The sequence below is a fragment of the Macrobrachium rosenbergii genome, chromosome 55 (genome assembly GCF_040412425.1).
Source record: "Macrobrachium rosenbergii isolate ZJJX-2024 chromosome 55, ASM4041242v1, whole genome shotgun sequence".
NCBI classification, from domain to species: domain Eukaryota; kingdom Metazoa; phylum Arthropoda; class Malacostraca; order Decapoda; family Palaemonidae; genus Macrobrachium; species Macrobrachium rosenbergii.
In genome coordinates, this window is record NC_089795.1 from 87,408,894 (window position 1) to 87,423,634 (window position 14,741).

Genomic DNA, 14,741 nt, shown 5'->3' on the forward strand with positions numbered 1-14,741 from the left:
TGAAATCCATTTAAGGAGCAAGAATCCATGCTGGAATAATAACCTTTATAGTTAGTCATGGATTTGCCATTTGGAAATTCTCATTATTATTACAATATAAAATTATAAGAACAAAAGATGAAAAGGTGACGAGTAACAAGAAAAATCAGTTGAAGCAAAAATACTAAAAAAACAAAATCGTAGAAGATATGACTCAAAATTACAGTGACTACATGCAAACTAGGGCATGGCTTTAGGCCTTTACAAGCACTCATCTTCACCACACCATGCAGTCGTAACACTTTTCTCAGCAATTTTGCTGTAGAGAGGACAATAAGAGGATGGTAAACATAAGAACCATAGTAGATTGTTTTGTTCATTGGTGTTTTAAAACATGCAGTTACTTTTCCATTCTAGTGCAAGTTTTCATGGCAAACAGCCTGTAACCCCAGTGACTTAGAAAATAAACAGAATGCATGCAGTGTATAGGCAATACTATCTTAGTATATTCTTTGTCAGACAACCTCAAAACACACAATGTACTTGCAACTGCATAGGAGGTGAAGGTGCATGCTCTTGGAGGTATTAATCCAGAATCTGGTTTTGTATCAAAGTCTGAAATTTTTCATGATAGCTGTACCCATTCATTGCTACCCTTGAATTGTTCATGCTGTAATGAATTATTCCTTTCAAAATTGCTTTTGACTTTGTATCTGCTAAGTAAGTTTTTGCTTGTTATAATTTTTGTCTATTTTTTCATTGAATGTTTACTTAATTTTACGTAGTTCCTTAAGACTAGCTTGATATGACAATATCACGGCTTAGAATTGTGTTCTTACCATCACCCACTTTTACCCCCTCCCCCCTGGAGTTTATATAATAAGGGTTCTTGTTAGTATGCAATATCAGTTTACTGGGTACACACATTTTATACACCCATTGGATGATTCCATAATTCTGCAAATCCTTTAGAGCAACTATATAGGTTAGAATTTCTAGATTTATCTTGTTTGCCCGGCCGTCATTCATAGAAGAGAGGAAACAATTGAAAGTTTCGGCATGGTAATAGCCATCCTTCTTGGAGTACATTATCTTTGTAATGGGACATATTTATGTCTTGTGTCATCCCTGTAGTCATTTGTGACCTTTGAGAACCAACAACAGGAGGATGGTTTAGCCTAGTTTTTCCATAAGCATTGTCTGACCAAAATCTGATTGAGCTTTTTGTTATCATGTAATTTTGTGGGGGAATGGAAAGGGCGAATATTTGCCTCCCAGTAGTAGTTCTTTAGGTTGATTGATATTAGAAAGATGTACAGGTGTCACAACAACAGCTTAGTAGGCAAGGTCCCAAGATTCCCATTTTTATTAACTACTTTTATTGCTACCAGCATGTCAAGTATTGAATTTTGTAAAGCAGAAATTTTATTTCGTATAGCAGGATGCAAGAGTGTCAGAAAGGAAACAGGCAAATATTTACTGGGTCAGAGTACTGATAAGCCTACAAAATTGATAAAGAAAACTTTGATGGATGTAATCTGCATAATTACCAGGCATTTGCTACTTGCGGCAGCTGATGTCAACATTCAAAGAAGAGATGCCACTGGAGCTTTTAATGCTTTGTTAAAATTCAAATAAGCACTCGTAAGTATTGTAAGGTAACACTTGACTCCCTTAGCATCTCATTGCTGCAGTCTTACAGTGGAACTTTTCATCTTGCAGGGAAGTAAGAAAAATTGAATTATATTTCTATACATCAATTTAATTCTCTGTAAAGTTAGAGTAAATGTTTCAGAAAACCTTATTTGTTAATGAAAACCTTATTTGTAAACAGCCTATGGCTTTGGGGGCTCAGGAAGAAATGTGATATGGTGTGTTGCTATCCTAGTCATTTGTAAGAGTGTATATGTTGATTTGCAAACCATAATTTCCAGTTTAAAATTTTGGTCACAGAATGTAAAAGGCCAGCTTAACTTCGGTTGCTGGTAACAAGCCAAAAAGGATACTACAGAAATTGCTGAATAACTTTAGAATTCATGTAGAATACAGAATGTGTGAGGGAAGAGGCTAATCACTTTGCAGTACATTTACTTCTGAAAGTAATTTCTCTGTGGGATCTTTAGAAAAAAATGCTTTGGTTTGTTATGTAAAATCTAAGAAAACAAAAACTTTAGTTTGAGATTGGGAGACCGATGATCTTTGAAAGAAAAGTCGATAGACGATGGTAGTAGAAGAATGTTACGTCATTCAGAACTTTGTAAAAAATCTGAATTCATCACTGATATTTATAACTGTCTATCCCATTGCTGGAGAATTTTTGGTGAAATCTAAAGGTCTTAAGTACAGTACTGAAAAAAAATTGTAACAAAAACTTTCATTTAAAATTTGAAAACATTACTATGCACTGACTACTAACAAGAGAAATGAAGGCCATTGTGCATTTAGGAAAAATTGCATTTTTTGTGTATGGTTACAAAAGTAAATGAAAAAAGATAACAGGCACAGTAGATTAAAAATCGTAATAGTAATAACAATAGGTTTTCCTTGATTTCTTGTTGAGATGATCTGGAATTTGAAACACAGTATTTAAAATACCAGGTGTAGGAGGCACCCTTGAATAAGTCATGTTTACGTAAAGTACTGTGGAAGTCAGTTGCGAAAATTGTGTAAATATCCCCAGTATAAAAGCCTATATGTATTAGATTTTGTGTATTCAATTTAAGAGATATTTGAAATTCAGTTTTTCTATATTTCTGTGATTGTATTGTTGATTATTGGAAAGTGACGTACCAGAATTTAGAGAAATTGCCACGTCAATTTAATATACCTAACTAGACTCCAGTAGTGTCCTTGACTTGTGATTATTTGACTCACTTTTGATGGACATGGCTATCGTAGATGAAGTCGGCACCATTTTACATTTCCCCCTTTTGTCGGAAGCTGTTGAAAAGTTAGTCTGCTGTAATGAGAGTGCTACGAGGGTAATGTTTCCTGAGTGCAAAGGTCTGAAAGTGCCCTCTTGCAAGATGATATTTTTTGTTATTTTTCCTTGACAGTGAAAGGAACTTTTGTTTTGTGGCACTTAACATGCCTGACAGAATTTGTTTGGTTAACTGCTTGCATCAGTCAAGTTCCAGATCCAATTATCATCTGATATTGTAAGTATGTACGAGTTTCTATGGTATTTCTGTGGTGTGCTGTATTAGATTGGTAAGAAGTACTAGAGACAGTGAAGTGGGCAGGAATAGTAATTAAAATTATGGTGTTCTTGCATTAAGGGTGATTATTTGATATCCTGACAAAATTGAGAAAAATTGTATTATATGTGTGTGATGCAAGATTTTTAATTTCAGATAAGTTTTTGCCATGACATTGCAGAGAATTTTGCATTGTGAGATATTGATATGTACTAAGTCTTTTAGTGTTCATCTTACACTATATTTAGATATGTGATTTTTAGTCAAATGTAGGGATATTTTTTTTTAATGTGCAACTTTCATCAGAAAATATGTTTTTAATTCAAGTGGTTTTCAGATGTAGTTACCTTATGGCTTATTGTGGAAAACTTTTACTTTGTGCTTCCTTTATGTCAATTTACTTTTGCTAGAAAAGTATTATTACTTGAAAAGGCAGTGCATCTATTTTTCAGTCTGCAATTACAATTTCTATGCACTGTTCAAAGTACAAGCTCCAAATATGACAGTTTTATAACTTACGCCAAGAATTCCAACAAAAGGACTAGTAAGCTGAGTAGGGAAAGGGTCTTGAGCAAATGTCCTCTTGGCACACCTGATTGAATAATGCTTTCCAATTGCCATGTCAGAATAGTCTTGTGTGATTTTACCCAAGTTGCTGTGAAACATTTTAAGTCACTTTAATAGCTTATGTTGTGGTGTTCTTTATATTGCTTTACTCTGCATTTCGTGAAATTTTTAGAATGAAAGATTAGTTTACAGATATTTAAGATTAAGAGAGCATAGTTCTTTGTATGCACAAGGAAGGTCATAAAGCTTTGATAAGTGCCAGTAAACAAAGTTCCTTGATTATTGAATCAGTGATTCTATTTTTTAGTACTTAATTTTTGAACTTGTACCTTGTATTTGGGGGTTTCATATTTGATCACAGTTTTGCTTTTAAGTTTGGGATGTATGGGAGAAATTGGATCTTGGAAGTAACCCCTCATGAAACTACAGTATGTCTCTTCCTCACCATACCATTGCAGTGGAGTGTTTTGGGTCATCCATCATTAAACTGTGTTTTTGGGTTAGAGTACGAGAGGGAGTATAATTTTTTTTTTTTTCTTTTTGTCAAAACTTTTGAAGAATTTCCAGTATTTGAAGTGTGACCTAGGTCTTGGAATTGTTTATTTCGTAATTTTCAGAATTCATGGATGGCAATTTCAACTGAAAACTTAGGCACATACTGTTCAAATTTCATAAGAGTTGAGTTTTAGGCTTAAATGTGGTTGGCCCAACATTGTCGCAGCGTTTGGTCACATCCTCACTGGGGTAAACCTTCATTCATTGTTTATTATTGCGTTAGTGATTTTGTCATATGGCCGTGAACCTTCCAGTCTGTCATTCCTTGCTAGGTAAGTTTTTATAGCAACAGAAAGGATTAGTATGAATTCTGTGTAACATATTTGTTTGGTTTGAAGCAAATTGTGGAGTTTCTAAATTAAGTAAATAATTTTCCTTTTGGAAGGACACTGCCATTGAATGGAATTACGAAAAATAGAAATATTTGCTCAGCATGGAATATAATTTCTTTGGTGTACCATAGGAAATGCGTAAACCTCATTTGCTCTGTGTTCTTGGTGATTTAACCATTAAATTTTTTTTTGAAGGTCCTAATGTGACTGGTCCATTAGTGTTGCTCATAGTGGAAAAGAGACAAAAAACAGAAAAATGCTAGAAGTGTAGCATATATATACTTGTAATTTTGTTCAAAGAAAAATTAAAATGCTGAAAGATGTCTTGGGCCATGTGCTTATCAAGTTTCAGTGAAGGTATTTTTAGTCTATTTCCATCATTTTGTAGTCCTTTGTAAAGGGAATACAGTAGTTAAATCATTACCATATGCAGTTTTATGTACAAAAATTTAATACTCAAAATAAAAAGCAAAAAAAAAAAAAATCTCAAGAGTTTGTGTTTTTAAAGTTAGGTATTTTTTCCTTTTCTTCCATGCTAGTTCAAAAAAAAATTTAAAAAAAAGCTCAGAACTGGTGTGTCCAGCCACTATATTTTGTCATTGCCTAACTAGTAGATGTTTACAGTAGTAAATGTTTTAACACTACTCCTATAAGCTTTTTAAAGTTTTTTTGTAAATCTCACAATGCTATTGCAGTTTTAGATTTGAAAGCATAAAAAAAGTTATTGTACAGTTTCTTTTCGAGAGAATATATATATATATATATATATATATATATATATATATATATATATATATATATATATATATATATATATATATATATATATATATATATATATATTATAATTATTTACACTGAATTGTATTTTTAATTTTGATGCAATGTCTTTTGTTGACTTTTTTTTTTTTTTCGTGAAGTGAATACTATAGTGTAAGGCATCAACATCCTAGGAAGAGTTTGCCAGTAACTTACGGTCATTATTTTCTGTGAATTACTACGTACCTAAAATGTTGGTCATATAACTTATTGGATACAATATTTTAATCAAGTATGGCAGTGCAGTGTTGCTGGTTTGTTTGCAAAATTTTTAAACCAGTTGCCTGTCTATTGTAAGTATTGTGTAATTATTTTTTGTTATGAGTGTGCATTTAATAGTGAAATTGGGTTGTTTTATAATTACAGTATTTTATTAAAAAAAAAAATTCAACATATCACTGTAGATGAGTGTTCCACTTTTTAATTCATCTGTGTCTCACAATAAAAATATGCTATTTTAGTATTTTAACCTTGGGTGCAAAGGATTTTTTTATTTCCATTTGTATCTGCGGTACCATCTCGCACCTTGTGTCACGTTATAAGAATGAGTTTTGTGTAAAAGAGCGGTTGAGCTGGCTTTGCAAAGTGGCGTTACTCTTAAGTAGTTTATAAGATCTCTCTCATCAAGAAAACTTTATGCTTGGTATTTGGGCTTATGAGTTTTTTTTTTTTTTTAGGCCAGAGTCAAAAAAATCTTTTGTTTAAATGGTGGAATGCATAATAATGTGCCGAATGCAGGTAGACTGCACAATGTCTGTTATATTTGCAAATCCAAATACCGTGAGGATGAAGGGGATTCTTGAGTTGCTGTCTTTTTGAAGGATTTTTTGGCTTTACCAATCTAAAGGATTGTTGCTCATACTTTGTATAGGAATTGAGTGCTACCTTCACAGGGAAATAACTGCCAGTGTAGTTTGTTAGGGAATGATGAAGCGCATATTTTCGTGTTAATAGTTATTAAATGAAAGGGATATATTATAATTAATTTTATGTGGTAGTCCAGTTTACAAATTTGCTGATGTAGGCACTGAAGGACGATGGCAGCCAAAGTTCCAGTTATTGTAGCTTGATCAAACATACCTTTTCTTGTCTGTGATTTGTTAATATCTCTAAAACCCAACATAATTAGTAACAGATTAATACTAGTTTCATTCCAAAAGATTAACAAATTGAAATGTTATTCTGTCTTCAGATCGGCAACTTGTGTGACCCATGGTTTTTTAAGAATAACGAACATTTCTGTCCCTCAGTTCTAAGAATACAGAAACTTGAACATATCTTCAATTCATTTCAATCTTTCAACAAACAGCATATATTAAGTACTAGAAACAATTCCATGAAAGAAGTATGGTCAAAATCTTCAACATACTGTATTCAGTTTATCCAATTCTTGGATTTTTATCTTTATTAGTAAAAATGATGATAATTTACAATAAAGTGAGTATAGGTTATTATGATCACTCATTACATAAATATTTTGAACCTCGTAATCTTGTGGCTAATGCAGTGAAATAATTTGGTAGCTTTTATCAGCCCGCCTAGACCTTAGTGTTTAGGGAGCTGCATAGACCCTGCTTTTTCAGTTTCTTTTTTCATTAAGTTATAATCCCTCTCTCACTTGACTGCACTCAAGTAGGTTAATTATATTCAGCGTTTTTCATTTCTGCATCCACTAGGTACTTTTTAAATGACAGCATCTCAAGGACCTCTTGAATCAATACAATTTCATGATTTTTGTTTCTCTTCAACTTGGCATATTTCACTTAGAAAAATGAAGGTAGCATTATTAGTTAGCAAATCTCATTTTAAAAAGTAAAACAGGTGTAAGGTGATTATATAAAATCAGAATGCTCTGTAGAACTCTGAATAAGGTTTATATTAAGGAATATTGATGTCAACGCAGCCCATTCTTTGTGAACAAGCAGATCAGATTATACCCTGGTATCTGTAGTTATGGGAATCTTGCAATTGTATTTATACTGGTGCTATTAGAAGTATACAGTATATGGCAACATTGGAACTTAACAAGAGAAGGATAGAATGTACTTTTTGTTAACTGTGATGGCCTTGCAATCTCTCTCTCTCTCTCTCTCTCTCACTCTCTTTCATTGGCAGCAGAAAAAGATTTTTCTATAAAACTTTCTAGTCAGTGATTACCACAGGCATAACTAGCGTGCCAGAGTTAAAAGTAGAAAAAACTAGTGCTGTCATTTAAACACTTAAACCTTTGGTTTAAACATTTCCTAGCATCTTTGAATTTTGCAGCCTTACCTATTGGGTTGTTGGTGAAGATTCAATGCTGTTTAGTTCTCAGTTTGGCTAGATCAAAATTTGGTGGCATAAGTCCTGCCAGAGCAAGCTGCAAATATATTTTTAAAAAGATTACACTTCAGAACGCAGAGAGGACAAGAATATGTTAAAAGTAGCAGAGAAAGAAAAAGGGCAGTGGTTTTAAATGTAGGTAAAGGTTAAAATTCCTTAAGCTTCTTTTTAGTCAAGTTATTTGTCTCAAAAAAAAAAAAAAAATAAAATAAAATAAAATTTCCAGGAAGGCTATTTAACAATTTGTGGTTTTGAAACAAAATTATTCAAGTTACCAGTGTCTTGTGAATTCCTACATCAATCAGAATCCTTGTTCCCATCACTGTCAGGACGACAGTTCATAAAGAAACATACGGCTTTGCTTTCTAGCATTGAAGTTGTGATTACTGTACCAAATACCATGTATGATAGGGAAAAAGAGTATTTTGTATAGAGTATAATGTAATTATGCCTTAACTAGAATTAGGCAAATACATTTATTTTCACTAGCTAAGGCTTTGGATTTCTATTAGATTATCAGTATAACAAATTAAATTTAGAGAAGTATACTGTATAGCAATTGTTGTTGTTTTACAATAGATCTTGGAATTAGGTATTTTTTCATGAGTCCTGCAATGCAGCTTAGGATTTAATTATTTAACAATGAATAAGGCTTTGGTTTTAGTTTAGTGAGAACACATGGAGAGATGCAGGAGCACTTTAACATTGGTTTCTAATGCACAAAACTGGTTGGAACATGATCATTCTTTTGAAATTTGTATGGGATTTTGAATTAAATTCTTTCCCTTGCAATCTGAAGAAAGCAAGAATTAGGGAATAGTAATTTGAGCTGCTGCTATGTATAAAAAATATTAGATAATTGTGTGGTAAATAACTTGTCCCAAGAGATTGACAATATTGTACTGTGTGAAAAAAAGAAAGATGTACGTCGTCCATTGTCCAAAAAAATTTTCTTGTTGTTTCAGAGTATTGTCATTTTTCATAGCTATATTTAATTGACATGACCTGTAAGATTACCAGCGTCTTTGTTCCCCTTCTGCATTTATAAAGGGATATGCAATATTAACATGATAGTCTAGGATGCAGATGTAATTACTGTTATGATGAATAAATTTTTATGACAAAACTTATGCTTGTGGACTTGTACAACTGGTTGGGCCACCTTGTGTCAAAAAAAATAAATAAATAAAAAAAAAAATACAAAAAATATAAAAGTTTACAGCACTCTTCATATCTCTTCCCATCCTTGAATGTGTTGCATAACGGCAATGCATGAAGGTAAAACTGAGGAGAGGTAAAGCTTGTAAAATGGCTCTTGAAGAATGCATAAATATGTTTAGTGGTCAATCTGTTATATTTTACTTTTAAAGAGCAATTTTGTATATTAAAGGTATGTTTGAATAAAAAAGATAATGTAGTTTGTGAATATTGAATTAAAAATAAATAAAAATCTTAAAACCTTAATTGCGTATATTTTTTTAGCTTGGAACCCCTTTATTTTGGTGTTAGTGAATGATCTGCTGTGTATTGCAAGGTTATTTGTGCCAATAATCTTATGCCAAGTTTTTAGATCACTGGATATCGTCTAAAAACATTGCCATAGAATTGTTTAGGAACTGATGGTTATGTTTGCCACAAAACCAGGAACTACGAGAATGAGAGGGCTCTCTAATCTTTGAATGCTTGACTGACTATGAGAGGACAAGAAGCTCACCAACATACATTGCTAAAGTTATCCAACAGAAAAAAATCTTTAAAATCTATTCAAAGCCATTCTCAGGGGCTCAAACAGCAGCCAAAAATGGGGAATGAGAGCAGTGTCGTGCTCTGGAGCAGCTACAAAAGTTTCTCCTGTAGGAGCTATACCAGCAAGAAGATCCACATCAGTGACCTCCTAAGCAGAAACTGCGGGAACATCCAGAGGACAGATCCCTTGGTGGCCAAGTAATCTCCAAGTACCGCTCCTCAAGCTAGGACAGAAACCACAGAATTACTGTCACTGCAGGAGCAAGGTCAGAAATCTCAACAGGAACGATAAGTGGCTGAGCACCTGTGCCAGTGTGAGCAGAGCTGATGTTGGAACTCTCCATTACAGAGCATTCCCCATGCAGTCTGGGAAGCTGAGAAAATATGCAGGGGTAGCAACGAAAGCATGAAAGAAATAAGAAGAGGTGTCAAGGTCAAGGGCAACACACTACCATTCCGAGGACAAAGATGACTGCTTTTTGACTTAACATTTTAGAATCATACGCCTTCTATTGCAAAGGAAACCATCCTGCATACTCCACACAGGTAAGACCTTCTTAGGCCACAAATTGTCCATTGGTGTCTGTAGAGAAATTCTGCTGTTTTAGCTGTAAACTTTGTCTTAGTCAATTTAATTTTGAGCAAAATTCACCTAAGACCCCATCCTGTGATGTCTGTTCTGATGTCTCTCCTACCAAACAGACTAACCCATATCTGTTATATATTTATTTTTGAAATCCTTTTCAGTTGGGAATCTTCAATTCAGTGTTCTGGAACTTTTCCACTAACATTGTGTTTACATTTGATTGTCTCATAACGTTCTCCTTACATGCTTCAGGTAAGAACTGATTGCCATAAAGTTGTCTCACAATATTTCTTGCTTAATAAAAAAAAAAATCCTACAAAATACATTTTTCTTTGAAACTTTATAACAAGTTAGTTAACAGCAGGTTAGTGACAGAGTGGTCCTTATGCCTTCATGGAGTGGAAAGGTTATTCAAGTTTTTGGCAACACTGGTCAGCAACCTGTTTGCCATATGACTAAACACAAGGCTCCTAGTGTTATGCTACCCCATGCCAGATCTCTGGATGACTCTGGAAGATGCCTTCCAACACCCCTTGGATGATCTGAACATTGATGCCTTGCCTCCATTTACCCTGATCCAAGTTAGCTCCACACCAAGTGTTTGCTTGATCTGCTTGCTTTCTGGTCGAGCCACCCAGAGAGATTCCTCTGTGGCCCTTTCTCCTTTTTTGCCCACTCATGCAAAGGCATTGATCACTTGGTACATACCTTCCAGCTACATGCTTGGAGGTAATCCAACAGCTCCTGCAAGAGAGAGAGAGAGAGGCAGGCAGGTAGGCTTATCTGGTTGGACTGCACAGATTTCAGTATGCCTCTGAAGCAGCTCATGTAACTTACTAGGAAAAGGGCCATCTTTTATGACTGATATTGTAGGAGTCTCCTCTCACCAGTCAGATGTACTGTTCAGCAGATTGCAAACTTCCTTATCTACCTTTGTTGAAACGAGCGCTTCTCAGTTTCTGCTGTGAAAGTATCACTTTACCTTAGACCAGAGACCAGACTTCAGACTGAAAGGCATGGATATCTCCGCTTTGGTGAAGTTACCCAGGTTCATGAGGACTTTTAACAGTATTGTCCTTCTCAGGAGCTTTGGTCTATGGAGTGGGATGTCTCTCTTGTCCCACCCATAGCCTAATTTAGGCACCTTAGGAGGCATTGAATAATATCTAACACTCAAGACTTATCTCCTTGCTAGCCTTAGCCTTGACGAAGCATATTGGCAAATTACATGACCTTTCTTATCTCGTCTGGTACTAGGAGATTTGGATTCTCATTCTCATTCCTTCCTTAGTCTGAAAAAAAAAACCCAGAACCCACTTGGTTCCTCACAAGATAATACAAGCACTTTTGGGTTCCCTGCTGGTGGGTCCTTGTTGTTTGTGATCTAGAAGAGAAGAATTTATCCCCTGTTTGAGTAGTGAGGTACTACAGTACCTCAGGAAGATCTGACCTCTTAGGCCAGTCTTGGTTCCTCTGTTAGTACTGTACTGGCAAGTGCAAGCTGTCCAGAAATACCCCTTCTTTCTGGCTTGGTGCCTTAACTAAACACACTTACAATTCTTCCAGTGAAGTAGACGATCATACAGTTCAGGCAAGAGCTTACAAAAGCTGGCATGGGATGATCCCTTGCAGTTCAGAGTAACTTTCAGTAGCACAGGTAATGAGGGCAGGTTTCTGGAGGTAGACTTGGTTTGAGTGACAGGCTTCTCTTCCTTCCTCCATGATGTCCTTGTAGGGGGAATAGTGTCATCAGTGCACCTCACATGGTGGTGTGTAGGCATTACTTAAGGTTCTTTGCAGCATCCCTTTTGACTGCTGGCTGCAACTCCTTTCATTCCTTTTACTGTACCTCTGTTCATACTCTCTTTCTTTCATCTTACTTTCCACCCTCTCCTAACAATTGTTTCATAGTGCAACTGTGAGATTTTCCTCCTGTTACAGCTTGAAAACCTTTTTACTCTCAATCTTCATTGTGCTATATATGATGTCATAGGCCCCAGTACTTGGCCTTTGGCTTAAATTTTATATTCCATTCATCCCCCTATGATGTAGTAGCTTGGGCTGATCATGTTCTGGTTTGGGCACAGATGCAGGTAAGCTACTAAGTACCCAGTCTTAAGCTTTGACTTGTAACATGTGACTATAACTTTCTTTCAGGTGTGGGGAGGAGGGTTAGAGTTATGCTTTGAACCCATCGGTGTTATTGTCCGGGTTTTGGATACCCTTCAACTTGCATCATCTCTTGTAGGGATCATGCTTGGTTCTCCAAGGTTTTCTGTGAGCAAGATTTCAACTCAGGGTCATGGCTCTGTTATTAAGGATACAGGAGTAAGTGCTTCCGCACTCTTATTGTGAATGGGAATATGACATTTCAGGGTGGAGATTCAAGTTTCCAGTCAGTTGAGAGACTACTTTCCAACTATGGAGGTTTTTCCTACGTAAAAGGTGATAGTTTGTAATCCTGTAGTAACAAATAAAAAAATTTTAATTTGTATTTTTCCCAGGTATACAGACCAGAGCCTTTTGTCATAATCTCGCCAAAACCAACCCACTTAGTCCATAATGCAAAGGCAAAAGTGCTCGGTGATGGCAGGCAACAGGAATTTCCTCTCCCAACACCAGCCAACCATCTTGCCAAAACATTTTTCAACAACCCATTCCAGCTGAAGGTGAAGGTTACAGTACTGTACCTCCAATTAGAGGCTCATTTGTATACTTAGGAAAAATACAAATTACTTAGAAATTTACTTTCTTATACAAATATCTCCAATGCTATCATGTCTTGTATAGTAGAAGGAATTCTCATATTGTATGCTATTAAGGACTTAATATATATTTTCAGTCAAGATTTTTCCTGCAGAATTATTGTTTTGTATTTTCATTTGAATTATCAGTTTACTGAATCACTTTATTACAGGCAATCCCCGCTTAATGGTGGCATTGGTTAACGGTGTTTTGCTGTTTGGGCGCTTGGCCAGCAACATTGTTAATTGGATTTTCGATGCTGATATCCGGTTAACAGTGCTGTTAAGCGGGGTTTGTGGTGCTATTATTGCTGAATTTTGGTTAGCGGTGATTTTTGGTTAGCAGCACTCGGCTCAGGGACAGAACCCCGCCGTTGACCTGGGACTGCCTGTAATACTTTACTTAGCATGTATTATTCACCATGCTACTACTGTATTTTCAATATTTCAGCTAGCCACCATTTTGTATGTACTGTACATTCTTTTGATGGGTCACTAAAACCCCTTACTTTGCACTTTCAGTTTTATGAGTTTTGTATTATAAATGAGTTTTGTATTATAAGTAGTACCAACAGACTGTAAAATCTTGCTTGATGGTTTTGAACACAATTGATGCATTTTGATGTTCCATAATTCCACTATGTTGCTTTGTCACTTAATCCACAGTATGTATATATAGGGTGGTTGTGGTCCATTTTTTTTTCATGTCTGACTTCCAGCATTATTATTATTATTCTATTATAAAGAATTGCAGTATCAGCGGAATTGATTTTATACAAGGTCTTTTAAATTCTCCCATTTTTCTTCAATGTTGATATCTGCTAAGAGCTGGCCAATGTACATAATCTGGATAAGGGGAGAGGCAGGAGTTCTGAATACAGTCGACCCCTGCCTATTCTCGGTTCCGGATTCGCCAACTCACCTACTCACGGATTTCTCCATGGAACATATATACACACTATTCACAGAAAATTCATCTATTCGTGGTATTTTTCACAAATTACTGTATATTCGGGTAAATGCAGGTGGAAGTTTAACATAGCATGATATACCCATAGTTTCAGGTTGTAGGCATACAGTTACCAAATTCTTGACGGGGAATCTGTAGAAGTTTTCTAAGGATGTCAACGTTTCTGCCATCTCGTTGCTATCCTTAGGTTGGGATGGGTTTTTTCTGGTTAGAATGGGTTCATCAGTCAGTATACAAAGGTTCCCCGATCCCTGGTGGGAGGGGAGCTGAATTCTGATTGGTTGATGGGGGATTGGTGGCCCTGAGTGAAGCATTCTTCCAGACATTGATGGTTGCACTTTGTCTTTGCGTGCAGATGGAGACGGTATGAATGATGGTGCTAAGAGGGTCACTGACATCAGATGCCGTTTCTGGTATCCTCGGAGAAGTTGCTCAAGAACCTCTTCACATCTTGCCCAGATTGTGATAAGCTGAGAGAAGTCACATCTAACCAAGCAGCAGGCAAAGTACCTAGACATGCTGACTGGCACAGCAGGAGCAGCAAAGTTTTTCTGTCAGACTCTCATATCGTCAAGCTCAGGATCATCCTCAGTTACCTGTTGTCCTTCAAAAAGCTCTTGCCTCAGGTGCCTTCACCACCACCAGCTTCATTAGCAAGTAATGCAGCATTGTTGAACACAGATGACCCTTCTTCTCACCTTCTGCCCTCGAGCCAAGAGAAGACCTTGTTTGGTGGCTGGATGACAAGAACCTCCTAATGGAAGTTCCTTTGGACTCACTGCCTCCTGATGATCTTTGCTCTGTGTTGACAGGGAATGATTTTCATCAGTACATCAACATTTTTAAATTTGCGCAGCACTACTATCTCTGCAAGCATTTTGAGATGTGATGTGTTACTCCAAAATGTTCGTGCGCAACAACATG